Here is a 26,241-nt window from a genome sequence, read left to right as displayed (position 1 = left end):
GTTTTGTGTGAGTAAAATAAGGTTTTTTAAATGCTAATTCCTAACTATATATGGTCTATAACCTATGGTTTTTTCAGTGAATATATATATATATATATATATTACCTACTGGCGGTCGCCAGTAGGTATATATAGTTAGGATTTTTTCTCTATGGGATTTTTGAAAATTCTATGTCTAATAACTTTGGCGTTTGTGGACGGAATTGGCTGAAATTTTCAGGAAAATGGCACATTTTGTTTCTGAGCAGCCCTTGAAAATTTGGGGGGGGTTCGTCAAGGGGGGTCCCAAAACGTGTTTTTAACATTGAGTTTTCCATAGGGCGGTTGGCCTCACTTTTAGCCCGAACGGCTGAATGGATTTGCACGAAACTTGGCAAAATTGTAGGGACTGGTAGCCCGATGTGCCTTTTGTAGGTCTCAATATATGTGCTCCAGTGGATTTTGAGAAATTAACGTTTAAAAAAAGATATATATCTGTAACAGCGGACCTGGCAGCGTCCCAGGACGCGTACTTTACGCGCAACGGAGCTTTGTGAAGCGAAGCTGATTGGTTCTCCGGCGTCTGTCAACATTCCAAAAAGTCCGTAGCGGCCGCCATCTTGTCTCTCGGTAGGATCGAGAGACAAGAGGAGGTCAAAACAAAGGGGGAAATAACTATAAGGGGGCATAGTAGATCCTCGCTGACCCCCTAGGTTTGATGTGGAGGTTTTAAAAGGGCCCCGCGGGGCAAAAAAAAAAAAAATTAATAATAATCGAACGGCTGAATGGATTTGCACGAAACTTGGCAAAATATTAGGGACTGGTAGCCCGATGTGCCTTTGCTAGGTCTCAATATATGTGCTCCAGTGGATTTTGAGAAATTAACGTTCAAAAAAAGATATATATCTGTAACAGCGCTCCGCTTCGCGTAACGGAGGTTTGCGAAGCTGATTGGTCATTCTGTCACTGGGCTATAGTTGGGCTACATCTGGCAGATATTTGGGCTACATTTGTTTTTTTGTGTGTCTGGCGGCCATCTTTGGGCTACATTGGGCTACATTGGGCTTCATTGGGCTACATTGGGCTACATTTGGGCTCCAACATATATATAGGCCAATGTAGCCCAATATATATTTTTTAAAGTTAATTTTCGTAAAAACCACTGGAGCATATATCTTGAGACATAGCAAAGGCACATCGGGCTACCAGTCCCTACAATTTTGCCAAGTTTCGTGGAAATCCATTCAGCCGTTCGAGCTAAAAGTGAGTCCAACCGCCCTATGGAAATGAAGGAAATGAATGGGTAATTTGTAATTAGCAAATAGCTAATCGCAAACTAGGAATGGTAAAGAATCGCTATTTATTCCTTAAAGTTCGCTATTTAGGAAATGCAAAAAACTTTGATGATACATATGGCGGTTCATCTCTAACAAGATAAGAAGCATAGGGATACATTTATGATGACTGGCGCATCACCAGGGATGTGTTAGTCATTCTGTGCCGCTGTTCCGTCACCTATGGTGTGCTGCATTTACAATGCGGCGCATCATGGGGCAAAAACAGCACAGATGCGTGATGTATCTGTGCCGTAAAGGTGGCGCATTGCTGGAGTTGTATCGCAAGTGTGATGAAGCTCCAGCAAGGGTCGGGGGTGCCCCTGTCGCAGGGTTTCTGTTCTCACACAGAACTGTGGACAGAGGATTGGAACCTCGGCGAATTAGGGTGTCCCAAAACTCACGTTAGTAATCAAAAACTCCTTAGCAAGCTAGGTACAGTGTCACATTGGATATAACAAACTCTCAATGTTTAGACAATCCAGAATATGAACTTATAGTACCTCAGGATACGTGGAACTCATGAACAGTCGGTCGTTATATATTTCTTAGAAACCAGAACATGGAGTTAAGAAGAACACATGTGTATTTGAAATGTTTATTTACTAATGCCGTCTTCTCAGGCGTAGTATCTTAGATAATACAAGTACACATATTATCAGTAGCAAAATTACCAGCATAGTTACTAGTACATAAAAAGCGAATGGTGATAGTATGTTAACATGCTGTAAATGAATAAGAGTTAGCAACACTTATAAGCAGCCGCGGGCCGTGGAGGGAGTTACGGTGAGGCAGGGAGGCGGGGAGGGGGAGAAGCAGGGTGGAGAATACAAGTACACATATTATCAGTAGCAAAATTACCAGCATAGTTACTAGTACATAAAAAGCGAATGGTGACAGTATGTTAACATGCTGTAAATGAATAAGAGTTAGCAACACTTATAAGCAGCCGCGGGCCGTGGAGGGAGTTACGGTGGGGCAGGGAGGCGGGGAGGGGGAGGGGCAAGGTAGAGAGGGCTCCACCCTGCTTCTCCCCCTCCCCGCCTCCCTGCCTCACCGTAACTCCCTCCACGGCCCGCGGCTGCTTATATCTCACCCTCCCTAATACACATATTATATTATTTGCTAAGAAGGTCTCTTTGTGTTGGTTTAGGGCGTGCCCATACTTTCGTGTCTTAGATTTGAAGGAATCACATCAGCATATACCAGCTCTCTCTTCATGTGAACCGCATCAACTGTTGTGTATGTGTGTTCGGCAAAGCAATATAAAACCCGCCTCATGCCCAGAATTGGCAGAAGTTGCACTTATGTTATGAGTATGGAGTCGTGGAGATCAGACCTCATAACAATTCTGTATCGTGTTGTTCTTGAAACTTTAGCACTCGCTGTACAGATATAGTTTAACAAGCAAAGCAGATAGTAGAGCAATAACATATTATTCTCATGTAAACCACGATGAACTACTAGGTGGAAAGCTAAAGCAACAACTAAGTGTCGTGTGCAGAAGTTGCAAAAAAGGAAAAATGGCGTTTAAACCGGTAATGAGCCCATGCTAACTTAACACGGTGTAAAGATATCCAGGACCTAGATGACACCTCCCCATGATCCGGAAACGAACTGAATAAGATAATAGAAGTGCCATCTCATGAGAGCAGATTGCAAGTTTATATGTGGACGGTCCGCAAGGTAAAGCATTAAAAACTAGGAAAATTTAATGCTAAAGAAAAATAAAACAGCCAAGTACTTTATCGAGTCTTAAGCCAATAGGCAAGGTAAATAATAAAAACTTGACAAATAAGTCAATGAATTGTCAATGAAATGCTAGTACTCAGCATATCAAACATGAAAAAGGTCTAAGACATAACTGTGTATGCAAAATAAGCTGCAACAGCCTCCAATAGGAAGTCACCGTCTTCATCCGAAAACAGTTCAGCCATCCAATTTAAAAGCGGAAAAGAACATACGTGCTCTCCCAGCACCGGATCCTCTATCACCATCAGAGGACAGCTCGGTGGGTTTTCAAGAAAGCTCTGTTCCAAGAAAGACTGTGCTGCCGCCAGTAAATTCCAGGGACCAAGTAGTCCATGCATCAATGCCACAGCCATAATCCTTTCGCCAGGACAAACCAACTCGTGAGTAATGATAGGAGTCATCAGCTGATTAAAGTCGACGTCAGGAGAAACCGGTCCGCAGAGACACAAATCAATGGCCCAATCGAAATCACAGGTCAGGCAGTGAAATACAGGCTGGACACAGGTGAAGTAGGAGAATCGAAAAGATAATCCATATGCCGTGCTTAATATCGCCAACGGCATTGTGCCATAATATTCTAGCATGCGATTGCGGAACAGTGTCAGCAGCTGCAGGGTGGGAGGTTGCATAGGAGGGACATCCATATTTAAAAATGTAAAAAAGCACAAGAGCGTCCGCTGGTAATGCAAGTAAAAATGCCAATCCACGAACCAGAGTGGAGAAAATAGAATGAAAGGAAGCAGGGATGACTCCAAAGATTTTCTCAAATGAAGTCACGAGACCACTGGTAACAACTTTAAAAAAGTGCGCCAGGGTCTTTGTGGAGGATGCGTTAAAGATAGTCGGAACCATCTTGCTGAAATTGAAAGGCAAATCTGAATTGAAAAGGGTCTGCACCTCTGTACGGGTGTTCGCTATGTGAAGCACGAAAGTTTCACGGGCCGAACTCAAGGCCACCTCTCTCTGAGACAAAAGAGCTCTTATTCTTGCCATGCCGTTGAAATCTGTCCCAAGGTTGGTATTTGTGGTCAGATTGAAAACTCCCTATGTTCATGTGTGGGAGGAAATAGAACATTTCTGCAGCAAATAACCCGTTCACTTACTGTTACGATAAAAGGAATACTTTTAATTAACTCAGAACAATCTTCATTATTGAGCATCAAATAACTACCATTTTCCAACAACTTGAACGTGGGGATGATAGCAGGAACTGGCGTGCCTTGCAACACGCAAGCCATATTTGGTCGGTGTTTGTTGCATGAACCGTGTAACTGTATGTGCCTACACATTAGTGAATGATCTGGCGTCTCAGTGCATTCCTCTCCATTCAGATAAACTTCTTGATCATCTTTGAAACATCTGTATGTGTATGGAAGCGACCAGACCTCATGAAGAAAAGCACTACCTAAAGGTTCACAACGACCTATTGGTATATATTTCATACAATTTGAAAACTTATATAAAGCAAAAGGCAGCGTTATTAAACCGTGGATAAGGCACGTTGCCAAAAAACCCGCAATCCTCTGCTGATGATGTCACTGAGCATGTCATGAATGATGTAATATGTGACATCATCAGCAGTGGATTACGGGTAATAGTATCTCTAGTTTACTCCCCTATAGCTGTCTTTCTTTTAACATAAGTGTCTGTTTCCTTCCCTTATACTTACTGTTTTTGGTTCGGTTCTGGTTCGCGTACCGGCGAGCGAACTGGGAAGCGAACTAAGAGAAATAGAGGTTGGCACAGTTCCAAATATTGTACCAATTTTTTAATAACGGGGAGGTAGTTCTGAAAAGAACTTTTTTTTATATTGTTTTTGTTGTTTTATATTTTTTTTATTATTTTTCGGAACATTTTTTTACTTTTTTTGAATTTTTCTGAACAGTTTTATATTTTTTTGGGTTTTTCTTGGAGGGGGCAATGAAAACGATTCATTGTAAAGGGCTCAACAGGAGCAACAAAACAAAAAAAGAAGTATTTATTATTTTGGGCGTTTCGTACAAACTTGCATATGATAGTCAATAGCTCTGTTGATCAGAGTGATGCTTTTTTCTCCGTAGGAAATGAATCCATCGCAAAATACGCAGATGTGTTTTACTTCACCAAATTTCATTTGTATATTTGGCACCATCTCCCTGCCCTCTGGTCCCGTTACTTCCGGTACAACAGATCTTCTGGCCATAATAGGGAGATTATCTAGGTCGTTCCGAAACTGTGCAGCACTGTAGTTGTTAGGATGCCAACTAGTCATATGGCGATGCATTGTGTAGTTTCCGAAACTGTATTTTTTCTCGGTTCCTCTGGTCAGTCTATCTTGACATATAAGGCAAGTTACGTATCTTGCATTTACTTTTTTCTGACCTTTGGGAATTTTAAAAAATTGCCAAATGAAGTTTTCTTTCCGGTGAGACGTCCTGGGCTGCTCAGGCAAAAACTGCCTCTCTTCGTGCTCGTCGTCCTGTTCCTCTTCTTCTTCTTCTTGTTGAATTATAACTTGAGCAGGTGGTCCACTGTTCCTTGGATGTGGTGGAGGTGGTGGGGAAGCACCAGCTGAAGCTACTAAAGAAGCCATTGCTCAGTGATCACAAAGGGTCTTTCTCTCACAATGATGAAAGTCAGAGTGAGGAAAGAAGGAGGGATTTTCATCATTTGGGAAAAACAAGAGTTCTCAACCAATCAAAAGTGTTCATTTTAGATTATATGACCTAGTCTTACATCATTAGGAAACCAAAAGTGAAATGAACCAATGAAAAGTGTTATTACCAAGTCACATGACTTGCTGTGTTTACGTTAAGCGCTTTGCAGGGCCTCCCGGTTTGCTTCCAGAAACCTGCGCTTTGCGACTTGCTTCGCGTACCAGTTCGCTAACGTAGCACGTCATATGACGTATCACGCGACAACGTGAAACGTCATGCGGACGGGAGGCGTCACGATGTTGTTTTCTAACGCGGCACTTGCGGTAAAGAAACGTTTACCGGCTCGCGGTCTATTTCGCGGCATCAAGGTCAGCTAACGGGAAGCTTCCCGATTCGCGAAGCGGGAACGAAGAAAAAAAATATTTAAAAAAAAAATTATTCATAAACATATAAAATATATTTTTGGATTTAAAGAAGAATACATTTTACAGCTACAGATATTAGCTGTTAAAAAACCAATGAAATTCACAGAAAAAAACATAGGTTATAGACCATATATAGTTAGGAATTAGCATTTACAAAACCTTGAAAATTCACTGAAAAAACCATAGGTTATAGACCATATATAGTTAGGAATTAGCATTTAGAAAACCTTATTTTACTCACACAAAACCATTGAAATTCCATATATAGTTAGTTGCACTAACTATATATCGCGCACCCGCAATCCACTGCTGAAGATGTCACATATTACATCATTCATGACATGGTCAGTGACATCACTGATGACATCACTGATGACATCTCAAATGACATCACTGATGACATCACTGATGACATCTCATTTGACATCAATGACCACATCACTGATGATATCATTCATGTGACAATACAATGCATCTCCTCACATTTTAATATAACCTCTGTTTCACCCAGTGTTAAAAAGAGAGTATAATTTTTGAAACCATTGAAACACCAATACTAGTTACTACATACGCACTCACTGATTGCTACGTCTACACACACCTTCACTCATTCACCCATACAATCATTCATACATACAATCACTCATCTTTACAACACTATCATATGCACTCATACACCTATACAGACACTCACAGTCTGCCACTCATCCATGGAGTTACTCACACACCTAGTCAGTCCTGTAAAGAATCAATGACACTTCCATTTTCTTGTCTATACAGTTAAACATAGAGCACCTTACATTTTCAAACATATACTAACACATACTTACCTTCTTATACAATCATTGATACAAGTACAGATTGATCTGCACAGAGTCACACACCTCCCAGCTAGCCACACACACACTCAGTCTCCCATACAAATACTTGGGCAATCAATCAATAACCCATATAGTTACTCATATAGCTACTGATCAACACATGCAGCAGTTTACAGAACAACAGACATAATGATGCACAAATTAAGACAGTTTAGTCACTAACCCATGCAGTCAGTGAGACACATTTAATCACTCACTCATACAGTCAGTCACGCACCTACTAAATCCTTCGTCCAGACACTTACACATCCACTCATTCTTCAATATGTAAGACATATTTAAACTTTATAGAAACAAAAAATCACTGGATGTTGTTATCAGTGATGTCATCAGTGATGTCATTTGAGATGTCATCAGTGATGTCATCAGTGATGTCACTGACCATGTCATGAATGATGTAATATGTGACATCATCAGCAGTGGATTGCGGGTGCGCGATATATAGTTAGTGCAACTAACTATATATGGAATTTCAATGGTTTTGTGTGAGTAAAATAAGGTTTTCTAAATGCTAATTCCTAACTATATATGGTCTATAACCTATGGTTTTTTCAGTGAATATATATATATATTCACTGAAAAAACCATAGGTTATAGACCATATATAGTTAGGAATTAGCATTTAAAAAACCTTATTTTACTCACACAAAACCATTGAAATTCCATATATAGTTAGTTGTACTAACTATATATCGCGCACCTGCAATCCACTGCTGATCATGTCACATATTACATCATTCATGACATGGTCAGTGACATCACTGATGACATCACTGATGACATCTCAAATGACATCACTGATGACATCACTGATGACATCTCAAATGACATCACTGATGACACCACTGATGTCATCTCAAATGACATCACTAATGACATCACTGATGACATCACTGATGACATCTCAAATGACATCTTAAATGACATCACTGATGACATCTCATTTGACATTACTGATCACATCACTGATGACATCATTCATGTGATATTATGATGAACCTCTTCAGACTCTTATATAACCTTAGATACACTCAGTATAAACATACACTCACAGACTGTCACTCATCCATGGAGTTACTCACACACCTAGTCAGTCATGCAAAGAATCAATCACACCTCCATTTCCTCAACTATACAGTTATACACACCTTACTTATTCAAACGTATACTAAAACATATTTACTCACTTATACAATCCTGGATACAAGTTCACAATGATCCATACTGCCACTCACACATTCACTGGCTCTTATGCACAGTTATTTATATATGTCAACTCTCACATGTACTGTATTTTACATATGTACTTACTTTGACATGTAGCACTGAGATATCCATCCACTCACCAATACACTCATGCACACAGTCAACCGCCCTTACAGCTGTTTCCACATGCACTTTTGAACCCATACATCTAGTGAATCAACTGCTCACACATCTATGCACAGAGTCATACACCTCCCAGCCACCCACAAACACACTCAGTCTCCTATACAAATGATTGGGCAACCAATCAATAACCCATATAGTTAATCATATAGCTACTGATCAAAACATGCAGCAGTTTACAGAACAACAGACATAATGATGCACAAATTAAGACAGTTTAGTCACTAACCCATGCACTCAGTGAGACACATTTAATCAGTCACTCATACAGTCAGTCATGCCCCTACTAAATCCTTCATCCAGACACTTATACATCCACTCATTCTTCAATATGTAAGACATATTTTAACTTTACAGAAAAATACAGTCACTGGATGTTGTCATCAGTGATGTCATCAGTGATGTCATTTGAGATGTCATCAGTGATGTCATCAGTGATGTCATTTGAGATGTCATCAGTGATGTCATCAGTGATGTCACTGACCATGTCATGAATTATGTAATATGTGACATGATCAGCAGTGGATTGCGGGTGCGCGATATATAGTTAGTACAACTAACTATATATGGAATTTCAATGGTTTTGTGTGAGTAAAATAAGGTTTTTTAAATGCTAATTCCTAACTATATATGGTCTATAACCTATGGTTTTTTCAGTGAATTTTCAAGGTTTTGTAAATGCTAATTCCTAACTATATATGGTCTATAACCTATGGTTTTTTCAGTGAATTTCATTGGTTTTTTAAAAGCTAATATCTGTAGCTGTAAAATGTATTCTTCTTTAAATCCCAAAATATATTTTATATGTTTATTAATAATTTTTTTTTGATAATTTTTTTTCTTCGCTCCCGGTTCGCGAACCGGGAAGCTTCCCGTTAGCTCAATTTGATGCCGCGACCCGGTCCGCGAACCGGTAAACGTTCCGTTTGCGCAACTGCCGCGATAGAAATCAACATCGTGACGCGTCGCGGAAGCGCGACGTATCACGTTGTCGCGTAATGCGTCTCATGACGCGTCGCGTTAGCGCACCCGGAAGTGCTCCGGTACGCGAACTGAGACGCGAAGCGCAGCTCCCCGGAAGCGATCCGGGGCGCTTCGCAAAAGCACGACGTATCGCGTTGCCGCGTAATGCGTCTTATGACGCGCCGCGTTAGCGCACCCGGAAGTGCTCCGGAGCGCGAACCGAGGCGCGAAGCGCAGCAACCCGGAAGCGATCCGGGGCGCGTTCCGCAGCGCGTAACATAAGCGTAACAGGTCATGTGACTTGTTAATAAAACTTTTCATTGGTTCATTTCACTTTTGGTTTCATAATGATGTAAGGCTACGTCAGGTGACCTAAAAATAACACTTTTCATTGGTTTGGAACTATTGTTTTTCCCAAATGATGAAAACCCCTCCTTCTTTCCTCACTCTGACTTTCATCTTTGTGAGAGGAAGACCTTTTTTGATATTTGAGCAATGGCTTCATTGGTAGCTTCAGCTGGTGGACCCCCACCACCACCACCTCCTCATGGGAAGAGAGGACCACCTCCCCAGTTCATCAGCAACACAGAGGAGGAAGAGGATGAACAAGAGGAAGAGGAGACGGAAGGACCACAGTTTTTACAAGAGCAGCCCCGGGTTTCTCATCGGAAAACCAGTTTTATTTGGCAGTTTTTTTCAATCCCTGAAGGGCAGAAGAAAGTTAATGCTAGATATGTCACCTGCCTCATATGTAAAGAGAAGTTATCGAGAGGCACCTTAAAAAAGTATAGCTTCGGTAACTACACCATGCATCGTCACATGAGCAGGTGGCATCCATTAAAATACAGCCGGGCAGAGATGCGTGACCTGCAGGACAACCCACCAACTCCTGTGGCCAGGTCATCATCACAGATATCTTTGACAGGAGCAGAGGCACGGGAAACCGTGCCAAACATTCAGGACAACTTTGTCCATATGAAGTTTACCTGTTTGTATTGCGGTGCATTACTGTCATGTGGCAAATATGAGCATTACCTTAATCAACCGAGCTTATGAAAATCACAATTGCCCTAAACGCCCCAGACATTAATTTTTTTTTTTGCTCCTGTTGAGCCCTTTCCAATGCCTGTTTTTTGTTGTTTCCCCTCCATCAAAAACAAAAAAAAACATAAAATTGTTCAAAAAATACAAAAAAAACAAAAATGTTCAGAAAAATAAAAAAAAATATAAAACAACAAAAACATAAAAAAAGTTCTTTTCAGAACTACCTCCCCTTTCAAAAAAAATTGCTAGAATGTTTAGCACTCTGGCAAGCTCTATTTCTTTTGGTTCGCTTCCCCGTTCGCTTCCCGCTTCGCGAACCGGGAGCGAACCAAAAAAAAAGAAAAAAAAAAAAAGAAGAGTAAGTATAAGGGAAGTAAACAGAGAGTAATGTTAAAAGGAAGACAGCTATAGGGAGTAAACCAGAGATACTGTTTAATAGATCTATTTACCGAAGAAAAGATGGAAGAGGGTATAATTGTGAAAAACAAAATAGATAAGGAAGTGAAAGAAAAAAAAGAGAGTAGAACAATAACAAAGAAGAGTTTCTTGGAGAATGTGAGTGAATGTTCAAAATAAGATTAAAACATGTGGAATAACAGAGAGAAAAAACAGAAAACAGAAAAGAAAAAATAACAGAAAAAGATTAATTGAAACAGCAAAGAAATGTAAATAACATAGAGCCATATCATCAACATAGCCAATAAAAGTTTTGCAGCTTTTATCGGCAGAAATGTGTCGCTAAAGCCGCTTTTGCGGCAGAAAACTGCAGCTAAAACCACTTTTGCAGCAGTTTTCTGCCAATAAAAACAGCAATAATTTTATTGGCTGTGTTCATAATATGCCCCTTAGTGTGCTTCAACTACACAGAGAAAGCATTATGAACAAGTAGTGAAAGAGTGATCAGTCAAAGACACTAAGAGTAATAGAGACGAAGTGAGTGAACAAGAGTGAGGAACTATGAGAAGAGAGGGACTGAGAAAAAGAGTGGAAGTAGTTGAGTAAGTAGGTAATAGAGAAAGGAATGAGGAAAGTAGCAAAGGCAGGAAACTGAGGGTTAAAGAAATGAAGCTGTGTAACTAATAGTAGGTGAATGTGATAGAAATGTAACGAAAAGAGTACAAAACATTTACCTTCTAATTGTCGTTAACTTACTCACTTTTTATTTTTATACTTTCAATCTGTGAAAGAGAGAACAAACATTTGAAAAATATTAAAACATGTATTTAAAAATTAGAAAAGACAAGGAAAAAGATTGAAGGACAAACAGTTTTTCAACAACTTTGACACTTACAGAAGCTTCTGATTCTCCAGGCTCCCTACACAGTCCTAAAGATATACATTTTAAACTAACAGTATCTTGATGCAGATGAAGTGAGGCCTATCTTAAAACATGGTGCATCTTTTGCACTGCTGTTGTCTCACAAAAGTGTCGCAAGACACTAACATTTTAAATGATTGTTTCAGGATGCCAATAAGATGTGTCCTATCCAGAGGTTTGTTTGAGGTGAGGCCTACTCAGGGTTCCAAATGAAATTTCGAGTTGTTGAAGAGAACAGAGGACATAATACATGTGAAGGCCTACCAAGGAAGTAAGTCATGTCCACTTCACTCTTGAACAAAGGCCAGACCTCTTCTGTGTCCGTGGACAGACCTAAACTTCATCTGCACAATGTCATTCATAAACTTAGGAAACACAGGTGATGTAATTGAAAAATGTGGAGTTTCTTTCCCTCATTTCACAATCACATCACCTGTGTTGCCTTTGGTTAGGTATCTCATAGTGCAGATGGAGTCTAGCATATCAAAGAGTACATAGAAGTTGAGCAGTATATACAACAATTTTGACATTTACAGAAGACTTAGCTTCTTATCTTGTTGGAGATGAAGTCAGGCCTGTCTTGCAACATGGTGCATCTTTTGCATCATTGCTGCATCGGTTTCATGTGGCACGGGTTTTTTACAGCATGACACATCTGCCTAGATGCATCAATTTGTAATTTTGTCGCCTCATAGCAAATCTTTTGCACCGCCGCTGCATCACATAAGTGACGCACAGTGGCGCAAAAGAGGCATACACCTATCATAAATCTGTCCCTAACATTTGAAATGATTGATTCAGGATGACGATAAGGTGTCGCCTCTCCAGAGGTTTGTTTAAGGTGAGGCCTACTCAGGATTGCATATCAAATTTATGCTTGTTGAAGAATACAGAGGAGATAATACATGTGAAGGCCTACCAATGAAGTAAGTCATGTCCACTTCACTCTTGAACAAAGGCCAGACCTCTTCTTTGTCCGTGGACAGACCTAAACTTCATCTGCACAATGTCATTCGTAAACTTAGGAAACACAGGTGATGTAATTGAAAAATGTGGAGTTTCTTTTCCTCATTTCACAATCACATCACCTGTGTTGCCTTTGCTTAGGTATCTCATAGTGCAGATGTAGTCCAGCATATGAAACAGTACCCAGAAGTGCAGCACTGCATGCAACAACTTTGACACTTACAAAAGCTTCAGCTTCTGCATGCCCCCTACACAGTGCTAATTATATACATTTTATACATTTTAAACTGATGGTATCTTGCTGGAGATGAACTGAAACCTATCTTGCAACATGGTGCATCTTTTACACAAAAGTGACCCACAGCGGAGCAAAAGAGGCGCACGGCCATCATAAATCTGACCCTAACATTTTAAATGATTGTTTCAAGATGCCGATAAGGTGTAACCTATCCACAGATTTGTTTCAGGTAAGTCCTACTCAGAGTTGCAGATGAAATTTAGGTTTGTTGAAGAATACAGAGGAGATAATACATGTGCAGGCCTACCAACGAAGTGAGTCATGTCCACTGCACTCTTGAACAAATGTCAGACCTCCTCTGTCTCCAGGAACAGGCCTAAACCTCATCTACACAATGTGATGTGTAATGTTAGGAAACACAGGTAATATAATTGAAAAACGTGCCATTTTTTTTGCTCATTCCACAATCATATCACCTGTGTTTCCTCTGCTTAGGTATCTCATTGTGGAAATGTAGTCTATCATATGAAAGACTACGTAGAATATGAGCACTGTATGCAACAACTTTGACACTTACAGAAGCCTCTCCTTCTCCATGCCTCCTACACAGTTCTACATGTACATCATAAATGCAAACAGTACAGAATTAATTATACATGTTAAATGGTTTATTTTTGCTGTTCTCAGAATGTATCAAATTTAACTAAAAACAGTGACTTGAAGGTATTCATCATATAACAGCGGGGAAAAAAAACACAATCAAAATGATTGTGTTTAAAAAACCCATACAACATAACAAATCAGAATTCAGAACTCCTTAAAGTTAACTTACTTTCCATGACATCGAAGGATGTCCTATGAACAGCTTACACTCTGTTGTGCTGTTATTACTTTCAGCCCGCCACTTTCTGAAAGAAAACCTCCATCGTTTTGAAAAATATGTTACATACAATAAATGACTTCTCGCTCTCTACCACACGTTTCCACAAGGCCAAATCATGTCAGAGCCATTTATAACTCTTGGAATTCTTGTAAGCCAATCCCGTCATGTTGTATTTCCGCAACTTTCAGAATTAAAATGTTGAAGATCATTTTCACAATCCTGGACTATCTTACCCTTCTTGCTCACTCATGTCCTACATTTCCTATGACACTGATACTGCTTACTATGAAGCAGACTTACACTACCTCTATGACTACTACAATTATTTAATTCTCTACATCACTTTTAATCACAAAGCAATATAAAACAGTAGACAGCATTGCAGACTTACATTCCCTCTACTCCATGTTTTGATTGGCTGCTTGAATTAGCTTATAAAAAGAAATAGTTTTTCTGAACTCATTCAAAGTGCAGTTATTTTTCCATGACGTCCAGTGTTATGGTAAGAAGTTATGTCTCTGTACTACACTTATCCTCAAGGCCAAATCGTGTAGGAGCCATTAGAACTTCTTGAAATTCCTCAGAGCACATCCCGAGACTCTTTCCCTAAAATTTTGGTTTTAAAAACACCAGGTAAGAATTTTTAAGGTCATACGGCAATTTTTTTTTGAAAATTAAAACAGAATCGTTGCAGAATGACCAGCCATTTCTAGACTTTAAATAAGCTGTGTAATGTCCTGATGTTATTGAAGGACCGTCATGATATATAATTGCTGCAGTTACAAAAGTCCTTCCTGATATTGACAACTGTGAAGCTACAAAATTTTTAATTAAAGTTGTCAATTTTGTTCCATCAGGCCTACATCGTTGGAACATTAAAATGACATACTGGCCATATGTTCGTATAAATAATGTTGACATCATTTCAGATTTACATTGGCTACACTCCATGTTGTGATCAGCTGCTTTTACTAGCTTATTAAAAGAGACTGATTTACTGTCTGGCAAAGTTAAATATATAAATCTTTCTGAGTCTACACTAGTAGTACTTGATACCCTACAGTTCTCGCAGTCATGCTGCCATTGATAAGAAAGCCCAAACAGGTGATCTACATCTACACCTTCAGCATGCAATACATCAAGTATATACATTAAAAACTCCTGACAATCTTGCTGAATATTTTGAGAGAATTGTGTTTGGCCTGAACATCTGTCTAACAGATTTCGAATTTCAGACACACTTTCTATTTTTGTTCTATCAGTGCTACATTTCTCTAACACAGAATTTAACAAACTGCAAAATCTTTGATCAGAATTGACCACAATCTCTTCTTTTACATTTTCTAGAGAAAACAAAACATTAACCACTACATTAGCATAGCAGTTGACACCAGAACTGTTTTCAAATTGAAAACCAACAACATCTTCAACAGAATCCTTTTTGTTTCTGCTTATAATTTCAGGTTCATCGACTTTTCGTCTTTTTGCTGCAACCTCCCTAGTATTGGTCACATTTCTTCGTTTCCGGCCTACCACACGTTTCTCAAACAAAGGATATTGAGGCAAATGTGGCGCATACTCTCTTCTCAACCTATTGTATTCCTTAACACAATCTAGATCCGCACAAATGTTTGTGACATCACACTCAATCAAGTACAATCCCGATAAAGTTCTAACTCGTGACAATGCCACATATGCCATACCCTCCTTGAACACAGAACTGCCAATATTCACCAATGCACTGTCTACACTTAAACCTTGCGATTTATGGATTGTCACCGCATATGCCAAGCAAACAGGAAACTGCTTACGGCGAACATATAAGTCTTTTACAAGCAAAAATCTAGCAGAACAACGACCAATTAGCTGTACTTCCTCAATGCCATCAAATTTAATTTTTAAAAATTCAATTCCATCTCTATTTCTGTATTTCACAAAATCAACAACATTACCCATTGATCCATTTACCAGACCTCTTTCAACATGTAAATTCCTTCTTAAAATTATACGGCAGTTCAAGCACACATTCAGAGTCTTTTCAAAACCTGCAGTTTTAGATATAGTCTTCTCTAATGAATCCAATTTAGTTTTCAAATTCTCAGACAAAATAATTGTTGATCCCATATGCTCTACTCTGTCAATAGCTTCCAGTTTCACAATCTCTTGCTTTTCTAAATGCAACATTTTGTTGTTGAAGATGGCACATTCTGCAAGAGTTGGCATCAAACATATTCCAGATTTTTTCTCAATAATTTTCTGAAAAATATTCTCAGGCACAACATCTTGTTCTGGATATAAATTTGACAGTAATCGTGCATGTAAAGCTTCTTTCCCATGCTCGGTCACTTTTCCAATTCTAACATCTTGTAGAATATTCTTGTAAACTTCATCCTTCGCCTGACGCATATTTTCATGCAGTTCAGCATAATTGAAGTTTAACCATATATTGACGTTGCCAATGCTCCCTAGGCACTTCCTGGTATCTTCATGCGTGAGCATTTTGAACACAGGTTGCCCTTTCACTGGTGTCAGCTGCAGAAGATCTCCGAAAACAATGATGTGTTTGCCACCAAATAACACATCATACTCTGTTTTGAGAACTTCTTGCATTCTCAAATGCACAAAGGCAAGCATGACATTGGAAACCATGCTTACTTCGTCAATGATAAGAAGTTTCATTTTCCTCAAGATTCTTGAAACTTCACAACAAGCATCTCCAGATAGCTTGTGATATTGTAATTTGTTGTCATGCTCCACTGGCAGCATCAGTAAACGATGTAAAGTAATCCCTTTAATGTTATGTGCTGCCAGTCCAGTTGGAGCGGTGACAACACAAGACAGCGATGACTCAGTCCTTTCCTGCAAATAACATGAAATTGCTTTAATGAGGAAACTTTTTCCAGTTCCCGCTTCTCCACTCACGTACAGTCGGACAGGCTTCAACGACGTACATGAGCACTCTTTCTTCTCATGACTTAATCCATGATCAATTTGCATGGTAACTTCGTCATATATTTTCCTCTGCTCAACGTTGAGTTGTCTTTCCAAGTCTTCTAAGTTAACCGCATCCTCCTGAGCATGTGCCATGGCTCTTTCCACTTCATTCATGGCAGTGGCAGCTTCATTTTCGATAACAGGTCCTCCTAGTGGATCCTGACTCAATGAAGCAGAACTCTGACTGTCCTGAGAACTGTCTCTGGCAATCTCGGCTGCAATCGTTGCTTCCTGCTCAATTTCCGCATTCAACATTTCTACATATTTAGGAAAAGCAGGACATTCTATGGTCTCCTTGGCGGCAGTGAAAGAGTCTTCATAACAGAGGAAATCTCCAAGCAGTTCCTCTTCTGCACGCCAAGGCTTGAAAAGTTGCAAAAGTGCTAAATAGAAAAACTCCTTTTTTTCAGGAGATTCGCCACTCAATTTTCGATGGTTTACCAAGTGGCATTTTCTTTGCTTGACCAGACATCCCTCACTTCCAATTACAGCATACACTCCTTTCTCAGTATCTTCTTTGATGTTCCTCTTGAATATGTAATTTTGAAGAACCTCATACAGACAAACATTCTCGAGGTGACTGCTTCGATTTGGATAATATGGATCCAACATGTTGGTCTTCAAAATGTCGGTACTGTTTGGCTCCTTTTCCGCCAAATACTCAATTTCCCGCACAGGTTTCAGAACTCGATTACGCGTTGCAGCAAGACCAAGACTCGCCCAAACGATACTCCTAGATTTGGCATAGAGACTTGCTGAAGACAACCGGTCAGAACATTCGTAAGCTCCGATTTCTCGATGCGACAACATCTTCAGACTGAAACTGTACAACTTCTTACTGAGGCTCTTTTCATGGGAAATGTCCTCCCACATATCCTTCAATTCTGTCTTCTCTTTTTTGGTGATGTAAGATGTCACATACTGAGCCACAGCCATACAGTTATCAGCCACAAACTGTATATCCATGTTAGCATTCCACATGGACAAAATCACCGGGTTGTAGTCGTTGATGTACTTGGACTCTTCGTTCCTCTTCAAATTGTATGTGTTTTTAGGTGATTTCTTCATCACATTATGTCGCAGTGAAGACATCAAACTGTTTACTCTTCCTTTAGAAATCACCGGTCGTGGAAACCCGTAACGACATTTGGTGTAGAACTTGTCCTTGTTTCGGAATTTACGACGACAGTACTTTCCACAACGATGGCTTTGGAAACGTAGAACTTTTTCTCTTAGGCTTTTCTTCTCCTTTGCGTTTGGAACAGCACACGTAGAATACTGTTGTATGAAACTCATCACTGAGTCTTCTGGATCCGTTCCAAATTTAGGTGCATCCTTGATCCACAGCAGCATATGTATATGAGGAGCACCTCTTGCTTGGTACTCCTTTCTCCAGAAGAAATCCAACACCTCTCCAAGAGGTGGATTCTTCTTATTCATGATGAAAGACATCATAGCTTCAAATCTATGATTGAAGTACCGGCATACATTGACTGGATCCAAAGAGCACAGTTCTCCGGGTGTCTTGAATTCGATGTTTTCAATGTTTCCATTTGCCTCTCGTAGAAATTCAAGTAAGTCTTCCCAGCCATACTCGGCACAGCTCAGAGTGAGGAACCATGCGGGAGTTCCTAAGTTCCTCAGCATACATTTTAAATCACCATGACGACGGTACCAGTACTCATTAGTACCACGCTGACACGCCATGAGATTAATCAGGTGAGAATCTAAAATACTGTCTAGGACATTGACTTTATCCATAAAGTCACTTGCCGAGATGTTTTGCATGTGTATACCACTTTTCAAGATGTGGTTCACTGCATATGACAGTCCAGACAGATCGCTTTCAAACAGGAGATGAAACAAATAGGGAATACATTGTCGAAACCTAGCATCTCCTGCATACAATCGCAAAGTCCGGTATTCAGAAGCAGGAATTTGATGAGGTCGCTCATCATATCTTCCTCCCTGACCTGTTGGAAAAAGCTGTGGGAAACACCAAGCTTCCAAACTTTCCTCCCAAACACTAATGGGACTCCCTTTGGCTTGTTTCATTTGAAACAACTCAATAGCATTCCCCATGACTTCCTTGGAATGCAAAGGATGAACACTATAATGTTCATATATTTCTTCACTAGTAGAGGGTTCTACTTTCTCAATTTGAAGAGCACACAAATCGCTATCCTCTTCCTCACTTACTTCCTCTTCTGCAACATAAACATTCTTATAGTACTTATTTTTTTTTTTCAAATACAATGTTGCCTTTTTGACTTTCCTAACATCCACTAAATCTTGCCATATTTTCTTATTCTTTGTCGGAACCCCATTAACTAAGATAACCAGAGGTTCCTCTTCCACTTTTTCTACTCCAATTGTGTTAATGTTTTTCTTCAAATCTAGAGGCAAATAAACAACTCTTCCCTTTAATCCTCTCTGTAAATCTGATGGAGGCAATTTCCCTGTCTTTGGCTCCATTCTTACAATAGCCTGAAAGGGATGGATACTTTGAATCAAAATAGATTCATAAGTATTTAAATCCTTCAATTCAGAAGGAATCTAAACCAATTCCAGATTATTATGAACTGCTCTAGCAGGCATCTGGTTTTGATTTAATTTGCTACAACAATAAGTACACACACGTTGATCCGATCCCAAATCAAAACAATTTTCTACCATCAAGTATGTTGTGAAATCCTTCCATTCACTATTATTTTCCCTTTCACTTTTTGCATATAAATCCACTAACTTAGTCTGATTCTTATAATAAGTGCGTTGACAACACACACAAGTGAAATTAGGCCTCTCACTTGATTTCACCTGAAACGTCGCAATTTCCCTCTGAAAATTATCTGTACTGGAAACCTGTACTCTATCTTCCACATTACCCTCTTCTTCTTGGTCAATTTCAACATTCTCCTCTTTACTTCCAAAGTAACAAAACTCAATTTCTGCACAAATATTCTTCACATCTACTTCTGAACCATGCAAATGAGCAGCGCATAATTGTTTAAGCATAATTGCTGGACTCTTAGCATAATACAACATTCTAACTAATTTCCTCACTTTATTATGATGCACTGCTAGCAACCTGAAATGATGAAAAACACTCTGGCATACTCTCCTGGAAAGACAAGCCAGTGAATGACCATGCAAACCTGTCACTTCTCTCACTCTGCAAGGATCTAATTCTTGCAACAACTTCATTTTCTGCTTCAAACTTTTCTTATTAAATGTCCGTACAAAATCACAAAGCAAATTGATGGAATCCTGTCGCACACTGCAAATACTACTACACTTCCAGGTGTACACAGGACCCTTAGGACGTCTTCCTAAAACCTCATTACCTAACACCTCTTCTGTCTCTGTTGTCACAAGTATTTCTTTTTCAACTGGACAACCATCTTTCACTTCATAAGCTCGACCACTGGTGTCAACTGCATGCACCAAATCATTATCCTGGAAATAACTCTCCTCATTAAAAAATGCCTCACAACTTGAACTATGCATCCATTCTCCGGAAAAAACTTCACAAAAATTACTACGATTAACTATTCTCTTCCATCTACTATTTCTTTTGAAATCATAAATTGCCTTGTTTAGCTTCCTAATTCTATTGATTATCAAAATAAATAACTTACGTTTAATTTCAAATGCCTGATCAATAACTTTCTCAACTTTTTTTTTTCACTTATAAAAAACCACTTTCTGTTGACCTTTCTTAATATTTTTTAACAAATTGCCAATTATCCTGTTGCGGAACATTCGTTTACGAATGTCCCTAAACTGTTGTTTCCTTCTACTATCATGCACAGAGTTATCTCTTGCTCTAGCAGTAACATTTTTGATTGGCCTTTCCTTTCCGTTTAAAATGCTTCTCTTTTTCTGGACTGAAACATTTTCTGTAGTAATATTTTTTTTACTACAAATATTTCTTATAAATGTTTTTGTGCTCTTACCCGGTGCTTTCTTGGTGACTTGACAAGTTTTTTTGTTAGAGGACTGCTGCATTATATCATGTACCTGCTGTCTTTGACGTTTTGCAGCCTTTCTAAGTCTTTCTTTAGTTGGCATGCTGAAATCTTGAAATGATCTGCAGTTGAATCTGTGGTAAAATATAATAAAAAATGTTATTAACCACTATTACCAAACAGTAAATCAATAACAGTCATCAAAAACTTAACACACTACTTGACATTTTTAGTGCTTGGCAAATTTAGAATACAGAAATAGCAGAAAAGAAATGGAATTCATATTCATTTTACCTGTGCTGTTTTATATGTGAAACTGATCTAATTTTATGAGCATATTTTAATATTTTATTGAAGACACTACACATAACCTGTTTTTGAAGGTGTCTTTATTTTTAAATGAAACGGTTTACATTTTTACTTTTCATTTATTATACATTTTTAAAAATAAATGTTTATAGTTCCATAGGCTCAAGCACGTCAGCTTCCCACCCTATGTCATACAATTCTGACAAATCTGCATCCTCATCATATTCTTCTTCATCCTCAGGATTTAAATCATCCAAGGGATCTACTTCCACTGATGTTTCAATTACGAGTTCAATGATGAGGTTGAGATCAACTGATTGCTGATTGTCGCTCATGTTGATGTTGTCGTTATCTTTAAAGAAAGAGAACAACAATGAGATGTTGCAGAGTTAGAGACAAATCTCAGAGATTATAATAGTAAAATTGTTTAACAAGAGTAACATTTTGCAGCTATTATTTAGCCATGACCAGCGATGCTGAGGAGGTAAGGCCTATGTCCAAGTTTTCAGTGAACAGGACTCATCTCTTCTTAACCTTGGATAAGCCTCACCAACTCTGTGTCCCCTGCTCATACTTAAATGTAAAGTGGCAGATTTATGTTAACTGAAGCATTCCCAGGGATGCACCAGTTAATGTGCACCGCTGCTCTGCCACCCATGGTGTGCCGCATTTACAATGTGGAGCACCATTGAGTGAAAACAGCACAGATGCATCACGCAACTGTGCCGCAAAAGCAGCACATTGCAGGAATCACGTCGTAAGCGCAACATGCCTACTGCAATGCACAGGAGCAAGCCACACATTGCATGGTGCATCACTCCTTATGCCTGTTTCAAACAGGCGTAATGATTTGATTCAGCAATGCTATAAAGCTGAGTCGGTGAAATCTTCTAAATTTCACTGTGTTAGTTTTACAGGGCTTTCTTACAAATTAATGCATGCCTTGCAACAAAACACCTATATGAAAACTGACGCAGGTTTCATGTGGCACAGGACTTTACAGCATGACACATCTGCCTAGATGCATCAATTTTTAAATATGTCGCCACATAGCAAATCTTTTGCACCGCCGCTGCGTCACAAAAGTGACGCACAGCGGCACAAAAGAGGCACACGGCTATCATAAATCTGTCCCTAACATGTTAAATGATTGATTCAGGATGACGATAAGGTGTGGCCTATCCAGAGGTTTGTTTAAGGTGAGGCCTACTCAGGGTTGCAGATTAAATGGAGATGGGGCACCCCTGAGCCTTGCTGGAGCTGCATGGCACTTGCGATGCAGCTCCAGCAATGCGCCACCTTTACGGCACAGATGCGTCACGCATCTGTGCCGTTTTTGCCCCATGGTGCGCCGCATTGTAAATGCAGCGCACCATGGGTGGCGGAACAGCGGCGCAGGATGACTGGCACATCCCTGGGGATGCACCAGTCATCATAAATCTATCCCTAAGCTTCTTATCTTGTTGGAGATGAAGTGAGGCCTGTCTTGCAACATGGTGCATCTTTTGCATCACTGCTGCATCGGTTTCATGTGGCACGTTTTTTTTACAGCATGACACATCTGCCTAGATGCATCAATTTGTAATTTTGTCGCCACATAGCAAATCTTTTGCACCGCCACTGCGTCACAAAAGTGACGCACAGTGGCGCAAAAGAGGCATACACCTATCATAAATCTGTCCCTAGCATTTTAAATGATTAATTCAGGATGACGATAAGGTGTGGCCTATCCAGAGGTTTGTTTAAGGTGAGGCCTACCTACATTCATGGGGAAATGAATTAAAATGTCCTTAAGACACATGAAATCGTTTTTTTAAAGCCTTTGCAGCATTTTTGGGTCACTTTTAACATGGCTATGTAACTCAAACAATCAAAATCTAAATTTGCCAAGCACAGGTGGGAGCATATTTACAAGGAATTTGCACCACGGGGAAAGGTCTTTTAATTTAAAATGGGAAAAATAACATCAGAGACACTCAAATGCCTTATAAAGAAGCAGACACCATTATGTCTTTGTCATAAATTTTAAAAGCATTCCTTTACCTCAAAAACGATGTTCAAGTCATAATTTGAAAACACAGCACACGGGGAAATGACTGAAAATGTCCTTAAGACACATGAAAGCGTTTTTTGATTGCCTTTGCAGCATTTTTGGGTCACTTTTAACATGGCTATGTAACTCAAACAATCAAAATCTAAATTTGCCAAGCACAGGTGGGAGCATATTTACAAGGAATTTGCACCACGGGGAAAGGTCTTACATTAAAATGGAAAAATAACATCAGAGACACTCAAATGCCTTATAAAGAAGCATACACCATTATGTCCTTGTCATAAATTTTAAAAGCATTCCTTTTCCTCAAAAACGATTTTCAAGTCTTAATTTGAAAACACTGCACATGGGGAAATGACTTAAAATGTCCTTAAGACACATGAAAGCGTTTTTTGATTGCCTTTGCAGCATTTTTGGGTCACTTTTAACATGGCTATGTAACTCAAACAATCAAAATCTAAATTTGCCAAGCACAGGTGGGAGCATATTTACAAGGAATTTGCACCACGGGGAAAGGTCTTACATTAAAATGGAAAAATAACATCAGAGACACTCAAATGCCTTATAAAGAAGCATACACCATTATGTCCTTGTCATAAATTTTAAAAGCATTCCTTTTCCTCAAAAACGATTTTCAAGTCTTAATTTGAAAACACTGCACATGGGGAAATGACTTAAAATGTCCTTAAGACACATGAAAGCGTTTTTTGATTGCCTTTGCAGCATTTTTGGGTCACTTTTAACATGGCTATGTAACTCAAACAATCAAAATCTAAATTTGCCAAGCACAGGTGGGAGCATATTTACAAGGAATTTGCACCACGGGGAAAGGTCTTACATTAAAATGGGAAAAATAACATCAGAGACACTCAAATGCCTTATAAAGAAGCAAACACCATTATGTCCTTGTCATAAATTTTAAAAGCATTCCTTTACCTCAAAAACGATTTTCAAGTCATAATTTGAAAACACTGCACATGGGGAAATGACTTAAAATGTCCTTAAGACACATGGAAGCGTTTTTTGATTGCCTTTGCAGCATTTTTTGGTCACTTTTAACATGGCTATGTAACTCAAACAATCAAAATCTAAATTTGCCAAGCACAGGTGGGAGCATATTTACAAGGAATTTGCACCACGGGGAAAGGTCTTACATTAAAATGGAAAAATAACATCAGAGACACTCAAATGCCTTATAAAGAAGCATACACCATTATGTCCTTGTCATAAATTTTAAAAGCATTCCTTTTCCTCAAAAACGATTTTCAAGTCTTAATTTGAAAACACTGCACATGGGGAAATGACTTAAAATGTCCTTAAGACACATGACAGCGTTTTTTGATTGCCTTTGCAGCATTTTTGGGTCACTTTTAACATGGCTATGTAACTCAAACAATCAAAATCTAAATTTGCCAAGCACAGGTGGGAGCATATTTACAAGGAATTTGCACCACGGGGAAAGGTCTTACATTAAAATGGGAAAAATAACATCAGAGACACTCAAATGCCTTATAAAGAAGCAGACACCATTATGTTTTTGTCATACATTTTAAAAGCATTCCTTTACCTCAAAAACGATTTTCAAGTCATAATTTGAAAACACTGCACATGGGGAAATGACTTAAAATGTCCTTAAGACACATGGAAGCGTTTTTTGATTGCCTTTGCAGCATTTTTTGGTCACTTTTAACATGGCTATGTAACTCAAACAATCAAAATCTAAATTTGCCAAGCACAGGTGGGAGCATATTTACAAGGAATTTGCACCACGGGGAAAGGTCTTACATTAAAATGGGAAAAATAACATCAGAGACACTCAAATGCCTTATAAAGAAGCATACACCATTATGTCCTTGTCATAAATGTTAAAAGCATTCCTTTTCCTCAAAAACGATTTTCAAGTCATAATTTGAAAACACTGCACAGCTCCTATGCACAAAAACACCCTGTCAGTACTAATACTTCACATTTTCTCCAATTACAATTTCTCAAAGAAACAAAATCTATTTGTAAAACACTTGAGGCAAAGCAACATTTTAAAAACACAACTTTCTTCATAATTTTCTCCTTAAAGCACACTCTTCTCTATCTAAATTAAATACATCTTTTCTCACCTTAGCAAATACTTTATGAGTTTCAAAACAGTCTCAGAAACACACCAATTTGTCTTTAGCAGAGCAAAAGGTATGCACTCTAGAGTCTGCAGCTATCAAAAGCACAGAAATGCTGTAATTCTTCACACATATCTCTCATGTCACCCAATCAAAACTCTTCCCTCACTTTTTTCAAATCAAAACCCTTCCCCCCTCTGCCCTCTCTGCCTTTTTTGCATAGCAACCACCTCTTGGAAGACCTCTGGTGTTTGCAAGTTCACACAACAATGTTTCAATTGAACTCTGAACTCTCAGTGCACCTGCATATCCAGTGCAATCTTTCATTTAATGATTTTTTCTTGACCATTCAAAATACATCTTTCAAAGAACTCATCCATGCACCCTAACTTTCTGTTTTCAGCAATCAAAATCCACCAATCACTGTTACTGCTTCATTAACACAGAAACTCCACAGTTTTTTTCATTTTAAACTCTTATTTTTTCAACTGCCATTTCATTGCCACACTTCATCTGACTGCAGCAGAACCTTCTCTCACCATGTTTTCTGTCTGGATTGTTGGACATAGTTACATATACTGGGCTCAGAGGTATGCTGATAACAGAAATTTACCTAACCTCAATTTACAAGATGTGGAAATTAAGTGGTTTGGCCACAGAGGATTAAAATGTCACCAATTGATACCATTGGTGAAAACCTTTATGCATTTGCCAAAACCTGACCTGTTAATTGTGCACTGTGGAGGTAATGACTTGGGCACTTTGACTGGGGTAGGTCTGGAAATGCTTTTAAAGGACACCTTTGAGCAATTAATGGCACTTTTTCCTCAGACTGCCTTGGTATATTCAAATATATGCCAAAGACAGAAATGGAGGTGGTCGAACCAATTTTGTCCACAAATTGAGAAATCGAGGAAGCATGTAAACAAATCTGTTTCAGCTTACATGAGAGACCATGGAAAGGGCTCCGTGTACAACAATAACTTGCGTTACTACAT

The sequence above is a fragment of the Lissotriton helveticus genome, chromosome 1_1, assembly GCF_964261635.1.
Source record: "Lissotriton helveticus chromosome 1_1, aLisHel1.1, whole genome shotgun sequence".
NCBI classification, from domain to species: domain Eukaryota; kingdom Metazoa; phylum Chordata; class Amphibia; order Caudata; family Salamandridae; genus Lissotriton; species Lissotriton helveticus.
Note: the sequence above shows the minus strand (reverse complement) of the source record.